Source organism: Cherax quadricarinatus, chromosome 1, assembly GCF_038502225.1.
Source record: "Cherax quadricarinatus isolate ZL_2023a chromosome 1, ASM3850222v1, whole genome shotgun sequence".
Taxonomy (NCBI): domain Eukaryota; kingdom Metazoa; phylum Arthropoda; class Malacostraca; order Decapoda; family Parastacidae; genus Cherax; species Cherax quadricarinatus.
In genome coordinates, this window is record NC_091292.1 from 95,572,957 (window position 1) to 95,596,031 (window position 23,075).

Consider the following 23,075-nt stretch of genomic DNA (forward strand, 5'->3'; position numbering starts at 1 on the left):
AGCTGTAGTAGATGTGTTGCATCCACTTGTGTATGTAGCGGCCTCACCACCAGTGTTGGCTTGACCTGTGATAGACTGACCAGTGGTGGCTCAACCAGTAGTAGACTGAGCGGTGGTGGCTTGACCAGGGGTGGCTCGACCAGTGGTGGCTCAACCAGTGATAGACTGACCAGTGGTGGCTCAACCAGTAGTAGATTGAGTGGTGGTGGCTTCACCAGGGGTGGCTCAATCGGTGGTACATTGACCAGTGGTGGCTCAACCAGTGATAGATTGACCGGTGGTGGCTTGACCAGGAGTAACTCGACCAGTGGTGGCTCAACCAGTGGTAGACTGACCAGTGGTGGATTGACCGGTGGTGGCTTGGCCAGGGGTAGCTTAACCAGCGGTGGCTTAACCAGTGGTGGCTTAACCAGTGGTGGCTTGACCAGTGGTGGCTTGACCAGTGGTGGCTTGACCAGTAGTAAGCCACTGGTTTTACGACTGGGACGGGATAAACAGCCATCACTGGCGTCTTCCCGAGTAATACAACGTTGTGGTCACCATTGTGTGGGACAACAGTGGCTGTTTGTAGGGCAACAGTGGCTGTTTGTAGGGCAACAGTGGCTGTTTGTAGGGCAACAGTGGCTGCTTGTAGGGCAACAGTGGCTGCTTGTAGGGCAACAGTGGCTGCTTGTAGGGAAACAGTGGCTGCTTGTAGGGCAACAGTGGCTGTCTGTAGGGCAACAGTGGCTGTTTGTAGGGCAACAGTGGCTGTTTGTAGGGCAACAGTGGCTGTTTGTAGGGCAACAGTGGCTGCTTGTAGGGCAACAGTGGCTGTTTGTAGGGCAACAGTGGCTGCTTGTAAGGCAACAGTGGCTGCTTGTAGGGCAACAGTGGCTGCTTGTAGGGCAACAGTGGCTGTTTGTGGGGCAACAGTGGCTGCTTGTAGGGCAACAGTGGCTGCTTGTAGGGCAACAGTGGCTGTTTGTAGGGCAACAGTGGCTGCTTGTAGGGCAACAGTGGCTGTTTGTGGGGCAACAGTGGCTGTTTGTGGGGCAACAGTGGCTGTTTTTTGGGGCAACAGTGGCTGCTTGTAGGGCAACAGTGGCTGTTTGTGGGGCAACAGTGGCTGTTTGTGGGGCAACAGTGGCTGTTTGTGGGGCAACAGTGGTTCCTGAATTAGCTTGCATGATCACAGCCACAACCATAACAATAACCATAAGAACATCAACAACCACCACCACAATAACAGCAACAACCACCACCACAATAACATCAACAACCTCCACCACAATAACAGCAACAACCACCACCACCACAATAACAACAACCACCACCAGGACTGGGGTTCCTTCTGAGTCAGCTAGTGGGAGTGTGGAGGGATGTGCAGGTGTGTCGTGTTCTGCAGGTACATCTCTTAGAGGGGAGGAACCCCCAGGGGCAATGTTTCTTCCCAGGGGACTGACTCCCCCACACCGGACGCCGTCGTCTGGTAAATATCTTATATATCATGAGTTCCCTCCCATTTCCACCCCCGCCCCATCTCTGTATACACCTCAACCCTATTGTTCTTCCCCGCCCCTCCTAAGTCTGGGACCGGGACGAGGGGGCGATGATCGACGGAACCGGTTACAGGTAGATTACAGGTGAGTACACTAACCTACTTCTTAGACTACCATACTTTCCACCATCGTCTATTCTATACTCTACTACTCCCTCCTCCCGTTCTACCACTCCCTTCCATCGCCCCTTCCCATCTAACGTATTATCTATATTCTGGCCCCCTTTACCTTCTCGCTTATCTGTGTGGCTAGTTAATGGTCCAAGTCAGACCGAAACGTCGTCGTAAGTTTCGGTCTCCTTTGAGCGGGTTATTGTCTTGTTCCAGCCACGGTATTGTGACTTGATATTCGTTCTCTACGCTCTACACGGAAGTCAGCCCGGTGTTTCAAACGGGATTGAGCACAGCCTTCCTGACGTACGTCCAAGCTGTGGCTGTCTGTAGCTGTTTACCTCAGCAGTATACTGTCATGTCCAACCCTCAGAGCACGCACCTCACATTGGCTGTCTACTCACCTCACGTTGACTTTCTACTCACGTCATGTTGACTGTTTCTCGCCTCACCCTGGCTGTCTACTCACACTAGTGAGTCTTGACTCAGCTTCCAGCTCTCTTCCGTCTGTTTCCTCACTCACTGTTTCACGATGTTTCGAGATGGACCTAAACATCGGCCAGTTTTCATTGCCAATTTGTGGGTTAGTTGTGAATTGTCCCAGTCATGGTATTGTGATGGAGAAAGAGGAAGAGAGGGAGGATGATGAGAGGTAGGTGGAGGTGGAGATGAAGGAGGAGGAGGTTAAGGAGGGGAGGGAGGATGTAATGAGTACACACAGAGTGAAAAAAGATAACACAACACCTCCACTGATGCTATCAGCGGACACAACCCTGGCTACTGTGTAGCAAGTGGTGGGGGTGTAGGAAAGGGAGTGGGTGGGGTTATGGAGGGGTGGTGGTGGGCGTAAAGGATGAAGGTGGTGGGGAATGAAGGATTGAAGGTGGTAGGGGAATGTAGAGGAGATATGAAGGAGTGTGTTTTGGAGAGGGGGGTTTCCCCCACTTCCCCCTCCAGTAGGGGGGGTGTTAAAATATCGGTATCGGGATCAGTATGCGCTAATTTTGATGGCATCGATATCGGCCTAAAATCGATTATCGGTATGAACATCAGCAAAAATTCTGGTATCGTGTCGTCACTACCCTCCATCAAGCCCTGTGATCTTAAATATCTTTGTCAATCACATTTCCGCTGTATGTGGGATGGGTTATCCTGGCAAATAGTAATTCAAAGTAACTCCAGCTCTATTGAAACTGAACCTTCGGAGCTGCTGTAGCTGCTAAACCGTTAGTGGGATACTTGACATCCTCAATGTTCTAGTGAACTCTGACATAACGGTATCTTGGTACAGAGGACATTCTCGACAACGTTACCTGGCCACTGGTTGCGAGTAAGATGGGTTGGATTTGAGAGGGACCTGCCTAGCAGGTTTGCTGCACTGCCTCTCAATGATTACCTTTCTGTTTCTACTAGTGGGCCCAACCTTTGATTATCTCTCGGAATAAAGATACCTAACTGTTGCACACGTGTCTTAATTATCAACTTGTCAGTACTGCATACCAATATCACATACCATTGAACTCTGTCAGCTCAGCCTGATACACTTCATTACTCGATCTAAACATCCCATCCTGTGTGACGAAGTATGATTGGGAAACACAGTGTTTGTTCCCTCTCTGCAACACTCATATATGTACTTACGATGTACCTATGTTCATTTACTAATACTATATTTTCGAACTCCTTCCTCTCTCTCCTCCCGTCAACCACACTCACTAAGAGTGTTTGAATCCTTAATGGGTGAAAAAAAAAAAAGATTCAGATGCATTGCGAACATTATGAAGAGACGGCTTTAAAGAAGAGGGTTATTGGGATTGAGAATTCTGGGAATTAAAGGAAGCACTGAAGATTCCAAGGGTCAAAATAAATGGGATGAAGGTTGAGAAGAATCCTGAGAGAGGATTAGAAGCTCAGGCATTTACAAAAGGTGATGGGTTGGAAAGAGGTTGGGTGGGGTTCAGAGTCTGGGAAGAAGGTTCCAACACCACAGTGCTGAGTGCTTCACCTGACAAATGGTTTTTCTCTTACAGTGAATGGCTTTACAAGTGCCAGTGTCTGGCAGACTGTTCCTTGCAGACTGTGCCTGGCAGATAGTGCCTGGCACTTTGCCTGGTAAACTGTGCCTAGCAGACTGTGCCTGGCAGATAGTGCCTGGCAGACTTTGCCTGGTAAACTGTGCCTAGCAGACTGTGCCTGGCAGATAGTGCCTGACAGACTGTGCCTAGCAGACTGTGCCTGGCAGACAGTCCCTCGTAGATATTGCATGGCATACAGTGCCTGACAGATAGTGTCTGGCAGACAGTGTGTGGCAGACAGTGCCTGGAAGACTGTGCCTAGTAGACTGTGCCTGGCAGACAGTATACACTATCATTCTCGCCTACTTCATGTCAGCAAAAATCAAAAACACCCACTAACATCTTCCCCAATGAAGGAATAGATAGCTCCAATTCCTTGAACCAAAAGCTCTTCATCTAGGCACACCATCTTCCCCCAGTCTTGAAGACACAATAGAGACATCACACACACAGTAACAATACCCCACCCACACCTTTATATATATATATTTCTTACTCTACAAACGACTTTCACTTTCATTAAGTTTTGTGTACTTACATATATACTGCAGAAGGGGTCGAGTCCTAGCTCCTGGCCCTCTTGCCGACTGCCGGACTGACCCAACTGTTGTACATGTGTCTTATTCATCTGTCGATTTTGTACGCCATTTATAATATCACTCCTGCCTAGCTACATGGACCCTGCCATAACTAATCTTAAAATTATGTATGCCTCCTGCCTCCACTACTTCTTCGTAGAGGCTATTCTACTGCCTGACCACCCGGAGACTGAAAAATTACTTCCTGACATCTCTATGACTCATCTGTGTCTTTAGCTTCAACCTGTATCCTCATGTACCTCGTTCCCGCCTCTCAAACAATCTATCCCTTTCTACCATATTAATTACTCAGAGTATTTTACACGTTGTTATTATATCTTCCCTGGCTCTTCTATCCTCCAGTATCGTTAGGTTCATGTGTTGCCTCTCCTCGTAGTTCATTCCCCTTGGCTCTGGAACGAGCCTCTACACTTTCTCCAGTTTCTTAACATACTTTACCAGGCGTGGCTTCCATGTTGATGCTACATATTCCAGGATGGACCTGACATATTATGTATAAAGAGTTATGAATGATTCCATTGATATTCCTGAAGGTTTTTCTTAAACTTGTCAAGCGACCATAGGGTGTAGAGGTTAATCGGTTTATGCGAGCCTTTGGCGATATGCTCGACACTATGTTCACCCCGAGGTCTTTCTCTGTGAGTGAGGTCTGCAGCCCCTGTCCTCCCGAGTCTATACTTGGCTTCTAGTCTTCTCGTTCCCTTCCACAATCTTATAATCTAGCATTTGCTGGGGTTGTATTCAAGGGCTCACTTGTCTGACCATTCTCGTAGTTCGTTTACATCCAATTGTAGCCTTTCCTTGTCCTCGGCTGTTTGTATCCTCATTATTTTTACACCATCAGGGAACAAGGATACATCTTACTTAGGACCCTCTGCTTTGTTATTCACATATACTACAAACAGTACTGGTCTTAAAACTGATCTTGTGAATCGCGATTTTTTTATTCATTTGAGTATGTTCTCTGATTTTCCTGCCTGAATCTTAAGTTTTTGCTACACTCTCTTGTGAAGTATAGTATCAAATGCCTTCTTGCAGTCTGTGTGTGTGTGTGTGTGTATGTGTGTGTGTGTGTGTGTGTGTGTGTGTGTGTGTGTGTGTGTGTGTGTGTGTGTGTGTGTGTGTGTGTGTTTGTGCGTGTGTGTATGTGTGTGTGTACTTGTACCAGTGATGTGGTGTGTGCGTACCAGTGGTGTGTAAATGTACCAATGGTGTGTGTATATATACCAGTGGTGTATACTCACCTATCTGTGGTTGCAGGGGTCGATTCATAGCTCCTTTTCCCGCTTCTTCACTGATTGCTACTAGGTCCTCTCTCTCCCTGCTCCATGAGCTTTATCAAACCTCGTCTTAATACTATGTATGGTTCCTGCCTCCACTACGCCACTTTCTAGGCTATTCCACTTTTGACAACTCTATGTCTGTAAAAATACTTCCTATCATCCCTTTGACTCATAGGAGTCTTCAACTTCCAAGTGTGACCCCTTGTTTCTGAGTCCCCTCTTTGGAACATCCTGTCTTTGTCCACCTTGTCAATTCCTCGCAGTATTTTATATGTCGTTATCATATCTTCCCTGACCCTCCTGTCCTCAAGTGTCGTCAGGCCGATTTCCCTCAACCTTTCCTCGAAGGACAATCCCCTTAGCTCTGGGACTAGTCTTGTTGCAAACCTTTGCACTTTCTCTAATTTCTTGACATGCTTGACAAGGTGTAGATTCGAAACTGGTGCTGCATATTCCAATATGGGCCTGACGTATATGGTGTACAGAGTCTTGAATGACTCCTTACTGAGGTATCGGAACGCTATTCTCAGGTTTGCCAGACGTATGCTGCAGCAGTTATCTGATTGATGTGCGCCTCCGGAGATGCGCTCAGTATTATACTCACCCCAAGATCTCTTTTCTAGAGTGAGGTTTGCAGTCTTTGGCCACCTAGACTATACTCTGCGGTCTCCTTTGCCCTTCCCCGATCTTCATGACTTTGCATTCGGCGGGGTTAAATTCAAGGAGCCAGTTGCTGAACCAGGCTTGTAGCCTGTCCATCTGCAAACGGACACTTCTGAGGCTATCCCTTCCGTTATGTCATTCACATATAACAAAAACAGCACAGGTCCTGACCCCTGTGGAACCCCGCTTGTCACAGGCGCCCACTCTGACACCTAGTCACGTACCATAACTTGTTGTTGTGTGTATACTAGTGGTGTGTTTGTGTGTACCAGTGGTGTGTGTGTGTACTAGTGGTGTATGTGCACCAGTGGTGTGTGTACCAGTGGTATGTGTACCAGTGGTGAGTGTGTGTGTGTGTGTGTGTGTGTGTGTGTACCAGTGGTGTATGTGTGTGTACCAGTGGTGTATGTGTGTGTACCAGTGGTGTATGTGTGTGTACCAGTGATGTGTGTGTTTGTATTAGTGGTGTGTGTTTGTATTAGTGGTGTGTGTACCAGTGGTGTGTGTACTATTGGTGTGCGCACCAGTGGTGTGTGTGTGTGCGTATACCAGTGGTGTCATTATACTTCTATCACGTCTACTTTCTCTTGCAAATGTAAACTTTTTACTGAATGGAAGGGAAAAAAACTGGAGAAATCAGGATCATATATAAAGTGGCAGTGACCAGGTCCCAGCCCACAACACTTCCGTCAACCTTCACAAGTGGCAGTGACCAGGTCCCAGCCCACAACACTTCCGTCAACCTTCACAAGTGGAACACTTCAGAGCAGTGTAACGACAGTGACTCCAGCACCCCACCCATCACCACCCCACCCATCACCACTCCTCCCATCACCACTCCTCCCATCACCACTCCTCCCATCACCACTCCTCCCATCACCACTCCTCCCATCACCACTCCTCCCATCACCACTCCTCCCATCACCACTCCTCCCATCACCACTCCTCCCATCACCACTCCTCCCATCACCCCGCCCAACCCTCCACCACCCCTCATTCTGCACGCTCAACGACAAAAAAAAAATATTTCAGTTAAATACGATCACGCTGGAGCACAAGTTTCCAACACGTCTAAATACTAACACATTTATTTACATTCTGACGTAGAGACAGATACAAGGAAGTCAAGTTAATTTTGAGGGAAGTGACAGCCACCAATATTCTCTCACGAATACACTTCTTTATTAATAAAAATTGCAACAAATTATCATCCAACAACAAAATAATAATGTAGCACTGAGGTAGACCTACTGGACCATGCTAGGTAAGTCCTCCTCACACCCAACCATAACCAATCATAGGCTAACATATTTCAAAGGTCTCCACTGTATTAGCTACGACGATAATGGAAATAAATCGCCATGTCTGACTTTTTTGGGTTATCCTAATCAATTTACACATATGTTACTAGGTATCATAACTGTAATTCTGCGTACCTGTACCTACATAAACCTGTTTATTTACTTGTCCTACTTATCTATAGTGTGTGACTGTGTTAGGAAGATGCAGTGAATGGACGCTGACTACATAACATACCTTAATTCACAAGATACTACGCTACAACACACCAGGGGTTTAACTCCCCTAATACATACAACTAGGTAAGTACACACACATACACACACATACACACACACACACACACACACACACAAACACACACACACACACACACACACACACACACACACACACACACACACACACACACACGTCACCTCCAATGCACGTAAACAACAATATCATACATGCATATACACTTAGACATAGTCATAGATGCATGTGCACTCATATATACGTACACTCATACAGACACATATACGTATACACTCATACAGACACGCCAGCAGCCAACAAGGACACAAAAGCTACACCAAAGAGAACATGATTCTGAGTAACAGCTCCTCAAAGACTAGTCAACACTCCGTGAATATACAAAAATATCTTTCTCCCTACCAGGTGCAGTTCATCATAACAACCAACGATTAGCCTTGCCACAAGGTTAATAGTTAGTTGCTGCTTTGACCACAAAAGCGTCTGACACAAACTTGTCATTACTATAAGGTCGATAATTACACACATAAACACGCACTCACGAGCGCACACACACACACCACACACACACACACACACACACACACACACACACACACACACACACACACACACACACACACACACACACACACACACACACACACGAATGGGGTTCCACACGTGTCAGAAATAGGATCAGCACTGTTTCCTGTGTATATAACTGACATGACAAAAAACTGAGTCAGGCGTCACTGTTCACAGATGACATAAATCTAATCAGAAAAACAGAAACAGAAGTAGACCAGGAAAAACCACAATTGGATCCTGGACTAGCTGCAGCAAGACTGATCTGACTATAAGCTATTAAAATTTAACCCCAGCAAGTGCAAAGTTATGACAGTCAGAGAAGGGCAAAGAAGACCTTAAACAGTATACATGCTCGGGAACGAAAGCTGCAAACTTCCCTGAAAGAGAAGGTCCTCGGGGTGAGCATAGTTCCGAGCATTTCACCTGAAGTTCACATCAGCTGAATAACCGCTGTAACAAAAGCAGGACTGGCAAATTTAACGATAACTTTCAGGAACATCAACAAGGCGCCATTTACGACCTTACACGCGGGATATATCAGGAACTTTAATTTGAAAAATTATGTAAAAAAATGAAAATAGTGCAAATGTTTGCATAGAGACTTATCCCAGAGCAGAGGAGCATGAACTATGAGAGGCTAGAGGAGCTAAACCTGACGACACTAGAGGACAGAAGGACCAGAGGTGACATGATTACGACGTACAAAATACTGTGAGGAAATGACAAAATGGACAGGCCGAGTTTGAGAGGCGGGTCTCAGGTTCAAGAGGTCACAGTTCGAAGTTAAAAACACAGGAATGTTAGGAAATATTTCTTAAGTCTTAGAGTAGTCAAGAAGTGGAACGACCTAGACAGCGAAGTGGTAGAGGCGGGATTCATATACAAATTTAAAAGCAAAAGCCAGGAGTCGAGACTCAGTCTCTGTAACCACAGATAGGTGAGCACACATACACACACACTCTCTCTCTCTCAAACTTATACACAAATGTAACCAAAGAAAAATCCCCCTAAAAAAGTTATAAGATTAAATCCTTGGAATAACCATTACTACAGTCTTCCTTGAGGTTCTCATGAAGGGAATCAGAACAGCAGATCAGGATAATTTAACAACAGAGGCATTCAGAAGACTACACAAAGACTCGTTTAAAACACTTTACCTTGTATCACACACACACACATCTTACGTAACACATAAACAGGAAAACACAACAGGGTAACCAGGAAGCAGGGAACAAGGGCGGAGCACCAAGGAGCAGTAACGCCACTCTGAAGAAGCCATGATAACAACGGTTAACACTGAAAAATGTCACAAAATGAGTGGTAAACGGCGAAACTGCAGCCATTGTTATAACGCCACCATTTATCAATGTTTTCATATGAAAGGCACCAGCACGACCTCTGTTTTTTATACCCCTTTCAATTATATATATATATATATATATATATATATATATATATATATATATATATATATATATATATATATATACATGTATATATATATATATATATATATATATATATATATATATATATATATATATATATATGCAATTCAAGTCGTAACGAACGACTGTCGATGAATAAACTCAAATGTAGCCAGGAGGCTCGAACTGTGGTCCCGAGCTTTACAGGTCCAGCGCTTTACCACTGAGCAGGTCACGGTCTATACACATTGTAAATACTACCTCAGAGACGACATTACAGACCGATATCTCGCTTTATGAAGTGATTTAAATGGCAAGCGCCACCTGCGAGTGAACATGTCAAAATGACAGCACATTATAGTTTAAATAGGTCACACGATACTACGATGTTCATCACAATATTTGAAAAAAAAATCTACTGACTAGTAGGGCTCTTGAAGACGCCCAGTTAGAACTTTCTTATGAGCCAGGGCGAAACGTTCTCCAAATAAAAGCTTGCTCTTCCACCAGTTAACTCTCGTGGGCAGTACGATATTTGAATCCAGTGGCTAGTTAATTGTGTAACTATCCTAGCCTCTGGAGTAATTAACACGTTAACTATGTAAATATCCTAGCCTCTGCAGGAGTAATTAACAAGTTAACTGTGTAATTATCCTAGCCTCTGAAGGAGTAATTAACAAGTTAACTGTGTAATTATCCTAGCCTCTGAAGGAGTAATTAACAAGTTAACTATGTAACTATCCTAGCTCCTGAAGGATTAATTAACAATGACCACAATGCACAAAGTCATGTCTCAGGGTCGATCCAACAAAGCTAGCAGAATGCTAGGTTTCCCTGCTAGAAAGTGCAAGCTATGAGACTGACGCGTGTACCATAATGATAAAAATAACTGGTTATGAATGACCATAATTTTTAAAGGGGTGGACCGGTAAGCCAGCGGAAGGCCTCGGTCAGATGACCAAAAGCTCCAAAGGCGGGTCATCATCTGATTAAGACCCGCGTCAGGAAACACTTGTTCTGTTAACTGACGAACCTTACCTAACCTAGCGTGTACCATACATGTGTACATCCACGCGTGTGTGTATGCATGCATGCACACACACACACTATATATATATATATATATATATATATATATATATATATATATATATATATATATATATATATATATATATATATATATATTGGGCACACGCCCCAGCTCGGAGGAGCTGGATGAGATTTTCGCCTTATAATCGGTGATACACACGTAACAACATGTACCGTATATGCCACCTTTAGATCAACATTGTATCTTTTAAATCTCCTATATATATATCTATATATATATATATATATATATATATATATATATATATATATATATATATATATATATATATATATATATATATATATATATATATATACACCCAGACTATGTCATTCCTTTAAAAATGAAATGGTTATAATCATAACCATAATTTTTAAAGGGGTGGACGGGTAAGCCAGTGGAAGGCCTCGGTCAGATGACCAAAAGCTCCAGCAGAGGGTCATCATATGACTAAGACCCGCGTCAGGAAGCACTTGTCCTGTTTCCTGACAAATCTTACCTAACTTATCATTCCTCCAATACTGTGGGCTGTGTCCAGCGTCTGGGGAATGGGAAATCAGATCTCATCCAAGGGAATGGTAGATCCAATCCTTAGGATCAAAGCACCCGCTTGAAGGGACCTGAAACCCTAACCTACAAGCGGAATCCTACAAAAGTGCAGGTTTCTAGCCTAGGAGAAAGCAGGGGGACACCATCCCTGAAGGCTTCACAGGTTTCCAGCAGAAGAGAAAGCAGGGGAAGCGCTAAACCCCTATGAGCGCATATTACTCCTATGAGATGGAAGGTAATAAGGTTTGATCCAGGGGAAAGGAGGATACCTCCACTTCTATCAAGAGCCCTTCACCCGCGTCAAGGAGCCCACTCGCCCACTCTCTACCTGAACAATACCGTGACTGGAACAATCACAACACCGTTATTGGAACAATTCACAACACCGTGACTGGAACAATTCAGAACGCCGTGGCTGGAACAATATGTAATATCGAGTCTGGGACAATTCACAATATTATGGCTGGAACAATTCACAACACCGTTACTGGAACAATTTGCAATACAGTGGCTGGAACAGTTAATAACACAGTGGTTGGAACAATTCACAACACCGTGACCGGAACAATTTGCAATAGAGTGGCTGGAACAATTAAAAACATCGTGACAGGAACAAATAACAACACTGTGGCTGGAACAGTTTACAATATCGTGGCCCATTGCAATCTACAATACAGTGGTTGAAACACTTCATTATGCATTGGCCGGAAAAATTCCCAATACCGTGGCTCGAACACTTCACAACACTTTCTGGACCAATTCACAACTAAACCTACAATATAGAGACAAATTACAGACGACGTTCCAGAACTGCGCGAAACGTCATTTATAGCACCATTTCCAATTTGTAGGCTAGTCGTGATTATATTACGTCGTGATTTACGCAGAAATTTGTTACCTTATCTGCTGACGCAAGGTAATAAATTACCTTTTCTCCACTGAGTAATTTTTCAAATTAGACTGGAGGGAAAAAAGTGCAGCGGACAAATGTAGTAGTAGCAGCAACAGCACACACAAGAGGCATTCTTGAGCTTCCCCAGCGCTCGGAGTTAATCCCCGAGGCTGGGGTGTGACTCCAAAAGGATCCTGTAGTGCTTGCTGCCTTTGCACCTCCTGACATCGTTTGCTCCTATGCAGCTGCCACACCCCTCGAGCCCAGTGTGGGCGGGGTTTGTGGCAGCCCATGGTGCCTAGCTTCTCCCTCCGCGCCCCGTGGGAGCGCGGAATGGGGCTAGGCCTGGGGACAGCTTGTCCCAGGCAACGAGGAGGTACTTGCACATCCTCCCATGGCAGACACTGGTCTGAAATACTTCCTCGACAGAGCCAAGGCCTGGCGATTATACCGGCGAATCTACAACAGAACAGAAGAGATTGCAGTCTACAGAGAACTACGTAGCTACGGGCTGAGCCCAGGTCTGAGTACTAAGTAAGAAGACTTTAAATTACAATGAAGGTTCAGTTTTGAAATTAATATTTAGATAGCCTATTAGAAGATCTATAAATATATTAATTACATAAAATTCAACTAGGTTACCTAGCCCGAATTTAGGTCGATATTATTATTAGTGTTGTTGTTATTACTATTACTGTTATTGTTATTATTATGCAAAACTTAAAACATATCAACACTTCTGAATTTTATTTTTGTTTCGAGTCAATAATTCAACCCTGTATAAATATAGTAATTTTAATAGTTCGCATTCAAGTTAACTACTTTAAATTTACTAGTAATAATAATACCTGAAATGAATGTATCAATACCTATATGGATCATAAAAAAAAATTAAAATTATATAATCCGCTTTCAGACAAAAGGAAATTAGTTTCTTTAAAAATATTTCTCGGTGGCACAGAGACACACGAGGCTTCACTGAGTAACAAAATGAAACTAGTCTTGCAGAAAACCGGAAGTCTGAAGCAAAACCAGACAATCATTAAAGATCCGAGACGGAAGACACTTCTGATCGCTTCGGTTATCAGAAGACAAAAACTAACAACGAAGATCTGAGACACAGGAACACAAAGACACAGGAAGGAAGGAAGGAACACTGCAGCAGGCTTACTGGTCCGTGCTGGGAGGGGCCGACTAACACTCACTCATCTACCCGTTCAACCTACCCGGAGTCTACCTGGAGGGTATTCCGGGGATCACGGCCTCCGCGGCCCGGTCCAAGGTTCTTGCCTCAATGGCGCTATCTGGATTTATTCCCCTTATCCACAACTCTACTGCCAAATTAGTACTTCCCAATATCTTTTCCAAATTTAAATTTTACCAACTCCATTGCTGCAAGTCCTGTCTTAATTAAATACTTTCAACACACTTTTTATAACCCCTTTATTTATTCCAGCTTTTCATTCATACACTTCAATAATATCTTCCCTAATTGTACGCCTTTAAAGGGAATGCAAATTCAGGGTCTTCAATCTTCGTAGGAAAGGTTCCTGGTACATGGAATCAACTTCATCTTTCTCTGTTTATTTTCGAGTGCATTCATATCTATTCAGAAATATACATAAATGAGCAGCATAATCTCAATGAGGCTTAATCAAAAACATATAAAGTTGACATATAACCTTAGGACTTTTATTGTTTATGTTTCATGATATTAAGCTTTATTGCGAACACTTATGTAGTTGTTTTAATTTTAAGTATCTTCTAACTAAAAATCTTAAAAAAATTTCACACTGAGTTTGACTTATAACTTATATGTGTCCTACTTGTTTTCTTTTCCTAGAATTAGAATATTACACTTGTCTACACTGAGCTGCATCTGCTACTTATCTAACCACAACATCAACCTATCCAGGTCATCCTGTAGCCTTCTTGTGTCCACATCAGAAATTATCTGACGGCCTATTTTAGTGTCATTGGTAAGCTTACTTAGGTCGCTATTTATTCCCTCATCAATGTTATTTATATAGACTATGAACAAGAGTCCCAACACTGACCCCTGTGGCACACCATTCTTAACAGGTCCCCATTCTGATTTTTCCATATTAATGCAAACTCTCTGTTGCCTGTCGGTCAGCACCATGATATTATACCATTTCTAATAATTCGATGTAGAAGTTTATCAGAGGCCATACCCCCGGCCGGGATTGAACCCGCGGTCATAGAGTGGCTAGCGCGACGGGCTGGAGTTTTGAGACTCTATGACCGCGGGTTCAATCCCGGCCGGGGGTATGGTTTATTTGCAATCGTGTCATTACGATTTCTTAAGTTTATCAGAGGCTTTACTTAAGTCCATATACACAATATCGTATTCATCTTGGCATATTTCCTCGAATACCTCAGTGTAAAGGTTATTAAGTTCATAAGGCAGGAACTCCCTTTGTAAAACAGTGCTGAGATTCGTTGATCGAATTACATCTTTCAAGATGGCTTCGAAGTGCACCAACAAATATTAATTCCATCAACTTTCCCACAATTAAGGTGGATGACCCTGGTCACTGAGTAGTTTATATAAGCTACAATTTAAGTGGAAAGGAAAACAATTGAAAGTTCACCAGGACACTAATAATGATCTAAAATACTACTATAAGACTTTACAACCCATTTCCTCAGGAATTTGCGCAAAAAAATATCGTAAAACGTAAATAAACGACAACAGGCAGCTTCCTATAGACGACACAACAACAACACGTCGCGGCGGGTGCGTAAGAAAAAAGAAAATCACGACCGTGGGTTGAAATCGTACATAAGAGCGATTTGAAACTCTTTATACTCACTCCAAGAGGTCGGCGATCCCGTCAGTAACCCTTTGTTTTTATTTTTTAAAGCCTTTGAATAGTTTCCCAGTCAGTCGTTTATTCTGGGGGGAGGGGGAGCCGACAGAGGGCTATTGTTTAGATCCCGGGAAATGAGTTCGGAAAAGGACATTAAGAGATGTTCAAAACAGTGGCGATATTGAGAGATGTTCAAAATTACAGCGATATTAAGAGATGTTCTAAATAACAGCGATATTAAGAGAAGTAAATAGCAGCGACATTAAAAGATGGACTAAATAACAGCTGCATTAAGAGATGTTCTAAATAACAGCGGGTTACCATTGAGGCAAGAGAGCTGTGTTCTTAATTACCGCCACCTGACGTACACAGCCTCAAGCAGGGAGGACCAACCTTGTTCACTCTCTGAATAACACACACACACACACACACATGGAGAAGGGAGAGAGTGGACCTAGTAGCGATCAGCGAAGAGACGGGACCAGGAGTTGTGAATCGACCCCTGCAACCACAAACAGGTGAGTACACACATACTGGAGTTTCTTCCAGAATTTTCTTGCCTCTTGAGGCCTGGCAGTCTTTCTCGCACAGACCGCAAAACAGGTACTATTCAATGTAATGATAAACGACATTTTTTGAAAATTGTTCGCCTCCTGAAAATATGTTACAGCATATGCAGATGAGGGATTGATATTGGGGCGGGTAAAGTCAAGTGAGGCGGCACTTAGCATACAAGCGTCACTGCGGGATATCCAGAAGTGGAAGTGTCCTTGAAGTTTGTATTTACCCGTGTATAAAGCCAAATTTACTGTATTCACGAAATACAGAATATGTCAACTCCCAGTCCTTAAGTTCTCTGGTAATGTTTCCTCAGCTGAAATGCTTCTATACCATGCGAGAGGATGAGGAACCACCATGGAGTCCACACCTGAACCACCTCTCAAGTGAACATTCAGGGTCAACACTGCTCCGTACGGCTGTGTGCAGAACCTGGGAGCGCACAGGACAACAGTCAGCACGCTGTATCTTATTCTAGCACAAGTTAGGCTCAAGAAATGTGAGATTCTTGCTGACTTTGACAACTGGATGTCACCTTCAAAACTGAGACAACGTACAATATAAAGGACTTGGGACGTGGCGGGAGTAAATAAAACAGAAACCACGAACCAATGATGAGGTAGGAGGGGAATGTCTTGCCGCTGACACAGCAACACAAACTTTCGTGATTTATCAAGCTTTCATTCACGGCTCTATAGTCACTCACCCAACGCGGCGCTTCACACAGGTGTTGTACGAATATCAATTTTATAGTGTGCGTCCATATCCTCTTCCGGCGGTAGGTAGTGTGTGGGAGGAAGGTGATGGACCGGATGGGGGTGGCTTAACAAGCTAGAATGTATCTCGGTGGGAAGGCTTTCCCACGAACATGGGCACCGACTCGATACGACACAGTAGGACATGGGAGTTTATATGACAAGGAAAAAAAATGATTTAGATATATACTTCTCCTGTATGAAAGAAGCCATCTTGAACGATGGGGATTCCCCACGAAAGACGCTAGTGTAGTAAGTTCAACTCTGCCACAACGATACCACTGACGCTGCCGTAGCTAATGAACCTTTAATGTAATACTTGACGATATATCCATCGCCCTACTGAAGTCTCCCGTGCTCAGGCTGACAGGTTTCTTGCGAAAGGAATAATGTTGGAACCTGGGGCTTACTCTCCTGAGGGCTCGGTCGGAGACCAGGCCTGCTATATCTGGTGTATACCTGGAGGGGGTTTCAGGGGGCAATGACCCCGCGGCGCGGCAAAGCCCCCGGTTGGAAAGAAAATATTACAGGATTAAGAACTATTAAGAAGCACATATAGAAGAGTAAAGAATGTGGATACTGAAAGTAAACACAAGTTTTACAAGATTTATGTCATCGTACGTCTTCATGAGACGGAATGCAAAAAAAAAAAAAAAAAATAAGTTTCTTTTACTCTTTTACACATTCATTTGAGAGGACGATAGTAACTCTCTGGATGGTTGCTTGTCAAAGCACCTGTCAAGGTGCTTTGACAAGCAACATCTGCTTGTATTGCTAGTTCTAACATAGTGTTTATACACATTCTTCTTCAAACTTCTTATTGTTCCACCCAGAAAGACTTGTCCACATACACGCTTGTTCACTCCTCTTACTGTTCCAACCAGAAAGATTGTGTTAATCAAACACAAGTTTAAAAAACAGTCTGAAAAGAACTAGCAAACGAGTTTGAAAAAAAGTAAAATACTACTTAGGTTAATATGTTTTATAATGGACCGCTTACCCAGCCTGAGAGCGTCGCATTATTATTATTATAATCAAGAGCCCCTCACCAACATCAAGGAACCTTCCTTGAGGGGGAGAGCGTCGCAAAACAGTATAGATAGGAAGCCGCAGATCAACTGTCAATCATAATTAAAGAGTATTTATGGAGAAAGTAACAAGGTCAGTAGATTGTAAGATGGTGTTACTGCTAGATCAAGGGTAGGAGGAGTATCCCTGGCAGTACGGTTTATATGGAGATGCCAATGACATCAAATATAAAGTGTGTGGATATACACTGTAACTATCTCAGTGTCCAAATATCCAACCTTTCTGAGACACATCCATGCAATCCTTACAGGATATGCCAAAATGTTTCATTATTAATAATATCTGAAATCTTGAGACTGTATCCACACTTAGCGTCGACTAGATGAATAAACTGTTTCTGGAGAGACTGTAACCCAATTATGACTAATGTTTTAGTGGTAATAAAATACCTAAATGTCTGTGAATTTGTATATCCATATTGTATTGTGTTTATTAGCTCTATGAAGAAACTGTAATAAATGAGATCACTATAGTGTAATAGTTATGATGTAACCATGCCCGCTGGGGTCAGGTCAAGATTTACTGTGACCTCTGTAATCCTGTTTTTCACGCTACCTCTCACAGGATGAGCTGCGGGGGTACACTAAACTAGTCACTCAGGCGGCACAACTAGTATATACATGCTGGTTCATACTTCTGACTGTATCACTCTGGAAGACTGTGTTCATATACACGCTGGTTCAATACCTCTGATACTGTTCCACCCAGAGAGAAATTTTGACCAGGAGGTGGAGTTTGTCTCTCAAACACCTAGTAGGTAACTACACGCCCTCTGATATTATTATTATTATTAACGTTAATATTATTATTATGAAAGCTATTATTATTGTTATTACTATTATTATTATTGTTATTATTATAAGTATCATTGCTCCCCCTCCTCAGCCTCACCTTCCTACAAGTACTCACCTCCTCCCTCTCTTCTCTTCATCCAGCCAAAGAGGAACAAGATCAGAGTATATGACCCCCACTTGGCACTGGCACTGGCACTCCTCAGGCACCTGGGTAGTGCCAAGGGTGGGCGGCACCTCTGATGGCACTCCTCAAGATCCTTTTTAAAGCCCTTACCTCCAACTCATTCTCCCCCTCCTCGTCCCAGGATGACTAGCTCGCTCTCTCTCTCTCTCTCTCTCTCCAAGATTAAGGGTAAGACTTCCTTCCCTGTATTTTACAGGCTACAAGATTTTATATTGCCTCTCGTTTCCTTTCTCTTCCCTCTCATCCCTCCCCATCACCTCTCCACCCCTATCCCTAACCTCTCCCAACTCCTCTCCTTACCAAGATCCTTCTCTTGCCCTCTCTATCTCCCCTCTCCCCTCCCCTCCCCCCCCCCTACACATCCTCCTCCTCAGCCACCTGCGGTTGTTTGCCTTAAGTCAATTGTTGCTATTCAATGTTTAGGCAGAGTCCAGGCTGGCTCCATGTTACGCTCACATACAGCTTTTTAAACGTTTAACTTCAATGTTTAGAGTCTTCATGGTTTAGCAGGAGGCGCAGACAATCCGGCTGACAGTCTAGCAGACAGATAGTTGAGCAGGTGGGTGCGTAGTCTGTTCAACAACGCGCGCTACACAGACAACACCTCAATGCTGGACACCCAAGGCCATGAAAGCTGAAAAGTATTCATCCCTAACTTGACTACCTGAAGGATGATTCCAGGGGTCAACGCTCCAGTGGCCCGGTCCCAAACCAGGCCTCCCGGTGGATTAAGTTGTTACTGCTGGCCGCACGCAATCCAATGTACGAACAACAGCCCGGCTGATCAGGAACTTTTTTGAGGAACTTGTCAAGCTCTCTCTGGAAGACAGCCAGATATTTTTTGGTAATTCTTTTTATGGACAGGAGAGTACTGAAGAGTCGGGGACCTCCGACACTTGTCGAGCTCCTGTTTTTATTGGAGGTACTCTGCGCCATGTGCCAAGTCTCCTCTGAGCATGTGTAGTGATTTAAGTGTTCAGGTTTTGAACCAGTCCCTCCAGGACTTTCCAGGTGTAAATTTTGATGTATATTTCTCGCTTACGTTCCAAGGAGTACAGTTGAAGGGCCTTCAAGCATTCCCAGTAGTTCAGATGTCTGATTAAATGTACACAGGGAGTGAAAGTTCTCTGTTTTCTGGATCAGCAACCTCGCCTTCCTTGAAGGAACCCTCAGTATACATCAGTATTCCAGCCTGGAGAGAACAAGTTACTTGAAGTGTATCAACACTGGCTCAGCATCCATTGTCTTGAAAATTCTGGTTATCCAGCCTATCATTTTCCATGCGGCAGCAACAGCAATATTGTTGCGATCCTTGAATGTGAGATCTCCAGATATCTTTGTTTCTGAGTCTACCACATGAGACTTTAACTCTGTTGAATAATTTGAGTTTGTCCTACATTCCGTTATAGTCTTTATTTCCTTCATTCTTTCATAGGGAAGTAAATTAAACCTGTCCTCGTTAAACATCATATTGTTGTCTGAGGTCCACTGGAAGACTTGATTTATATTCACTTTAAGTTTTGCTATGTCTTCGACGGATGCCACTCAAATTGATTCTAATCATCAGCTAAAGATTGTTATGGATATTTGAAAGATACCTGAAGGACCCTTCTGGGGGTTAACGCCCCCGCTGCCCAGTCAGAAACCAGGCCTTCCATTGGATCAAGGCCTGATCACCCAGGCTGTCACTGCTGACCATGCTTAGTCCAAAGTACAAACCACAGCCCAACTCTGATTTGAGTAACGTACCAGAAGACAGCCAGAGGCTTGCTGGTAATTAATTCCCTTTATGCATGAGTTCTCTCATAGTGTACTCGTCGTGCCCTTACCTTTTATTGGAGGTGCTCTGCACCGTCTGCTAAGTCTTTTGTTTTTAAATGGAGTGATTTTGGTGTGCAGGTTTAGAACCATTCCCTCCAGGACTTTCTAAGAAATACAGTTGGAGACTTCAACGTTATGTTCTTGTCGACGTTGGATATAAGAATGAGAAACATAAGTGAGGCGAGTACTGTTGTACTGCCATTGTTGTGAAGCTGAACAATGTTAGGTGTGTTTAATGACTGCACTCACGTGACTTCTTGATCATGGAGAACAGGAATTAGAGCTCAGAGACCAGGAACTACAGTTTACAGACCAGGAATTAGAGCTCAGACCAGGAGTTAGAGCTCAGGAGACCAGGAACTAGAGTTTACAGACCAGAAGCTAAAGAGCACAGACGAAGAGTTAGAGCTAACAGAGCAGAAGTTAGAGCTAACAGACTAGTAGGCAGAGGTCAAAGACCAGCACCTGCCTTCGCCACTGACTTCACATTTCTTAACCTTTGACCCCACCTGTCTTAACATTTGGCTCCACCTTTTACCCCACCTTTCAGGCCTCTGACCCCACCTTTTCTGACCTTTGCTTCCACCTTCCTGACCTTTACATACTGACCAAAACCATGCAGCCAATTTTTATCCATGACCCCCCACCCCCTCCCTAGTCCTCCCCCACCCCCCTCCCTAGTCCTCCCCCACCCCCTCCCTAGTCCTCCCCCACCCCCCTCCAGTGAAAGCAAGAATTAGAGTAAAACTTTTTCCTCTGACAGCCTCGTTTTTGACAGTGAAAGTATAGATTACAATGCAGTGATAGCGATAGCTGTAAATAGTGCATACAGAAATGGGCGAAAGTTGGTGACACACACACACCTACAACCCCCTCTGTTGGTGACACCCACATCATCACCCCCTGTGTTGGTGATACCCACACCATCACCCCCTCTGTTGGTGACACCCACACCATCACCCCCCTCTGTTGGTGACACCCACACCATCACCCCCCTCTGTTGGTGACACCCACACCATCACCCCCCTCTGTTGGTGACACCCACACCATCACCCCCCTCTGTTGGTGACACCCACACCATCACCCCCCTCTGTTGGTGACACCCACACCATCACCCCCCTCTGTTGGTGACACCCACACCATCACCCCCCTCTGTTGGTGACACCCACACCATCACCCCCCTCTGTTGGTGACACCCACATCATCACCCCCCTCTGCTGGTGACACTCACACCCACAACCCCCTCTGTTAGTGACACCCACACCCTCACGCCCTCTATTGGTAACATTACTCTGTACCTTCTCTGGTGGCGGGGGGATGCAGCCTCAAACACTAACATCCGTACGAACCTATTTCTAGTTACAAAACTTCGGCGTTGAAAATTTGAAGCCGATCGGATGAAGCGTTTTCAAGTTACAAACGAAAAACTCTGGAGGAAGATAAAAATAATCCAGGCAACCACTTATAGGACTAGATACTCCATGACCTGCCTTCACACTGATCCAACTCCCTGTCACCCGGGCCAAAACAAAAGCAGAGATGGAATTCCTTTCTAAGCTAAGGGACTGATCACCTCAGACTAATTTTTTCACGTCTTCCACTGTTTCCAACTGATTCATCAACGCTGGCAGTCTTCAAGATGGAGCTGGACAGATACCTGTAGTACCCGACCAGCCGGGCTGTGGTTCGTACGTCAGATCACGTGCGGGTCAGCAGTTCCAGCCTGGTTGATCAGGCCCTGTTTCAACGGGAGGCCTGGTCAAGGACTAGGCCGCGGGGGCGTTGATTCCCAGAACACCCTTCGGGTATACTGATCACTTTGTGCCACTTCATGTCTTCCACCGTTCGCAGTAGTGGACTGATAAAACCACTGGTGGGCGAAACGTCTCCACAATAACGATACTCAAGTGTTGCACACATGTCTTTTTCATCTCTATCCCAACTAATGCAACTACCAAGGATTTACACACATATAACGCGATGACGGAATTTGTACAACGCCGACGAAAGAGACGAAGAGACAGAGGCGAAACAAAAGAGAACAGATGAAAAAGAGCAAGACTGAAAAGACAAGAGACGGCAGGATGAAAAGTGAAGGGGCCAAATACAACTGAATGTATGCCCGTGTTTACACTGCAAGGTGATGGTAGCCAGGTACAACTGAATGTGTGCCCGTGTTAACATTGCAGGGTGATGGTAGCCAGATACAACTGAATGTATGCCCGTGTTTACATTGCAAGGTGATGGTAGCCAGATTCAACCGAATGTATACCCGTCTCAACATTGTAAGGTGACGGTAGCCTGATACAAATGAATGTATGCCCGTGTGTTTACACTGCAGAGTGATGGTAGCCAGATACAACCGAATGTCTGCCCGTGTTTACATTGGAGCGCCGCCCAGCGGTTGGAGGGCGTGTTCATGGGCCCAGAAGTTAATGAAGTGGATAATCAGTGCTTGGGATAATCCTGCCTGGTATGGCAAGGCTATAATTGTCTCAGAATGTTAATTATAGGTGTGGAAGGAAGGAAGAAGTGGGGGCAGAGAGATCTACATTAAGATACATAATGGAGAGAGAAAGAGAGAAAGAGAAAGAGAGAGAGAGAGAGAGAGAGAGAGAGAGAGAGAGAGAGAGAGAGAGAGAGAGAGAGAGAGAGAGAGAGAGAGAGAGAGAGAGAGAGAG

The 23,075-nt window shown here is 44.3% G+C and overlaps 1 protein-coding gene across 5 annotated transcripts in view; it reads right to left on the reverse strand.

Annotated features, from left to right (window-relative positions):
- The window catches only part of LOC128686001 (uncharacterized), a 363,682-nt gene that overhangs the window by 297,958 nt on the left and 42,649 nt on the right, over positions 1 to 23,075 (reverse strand). The window lies entirely within an intron of this gene.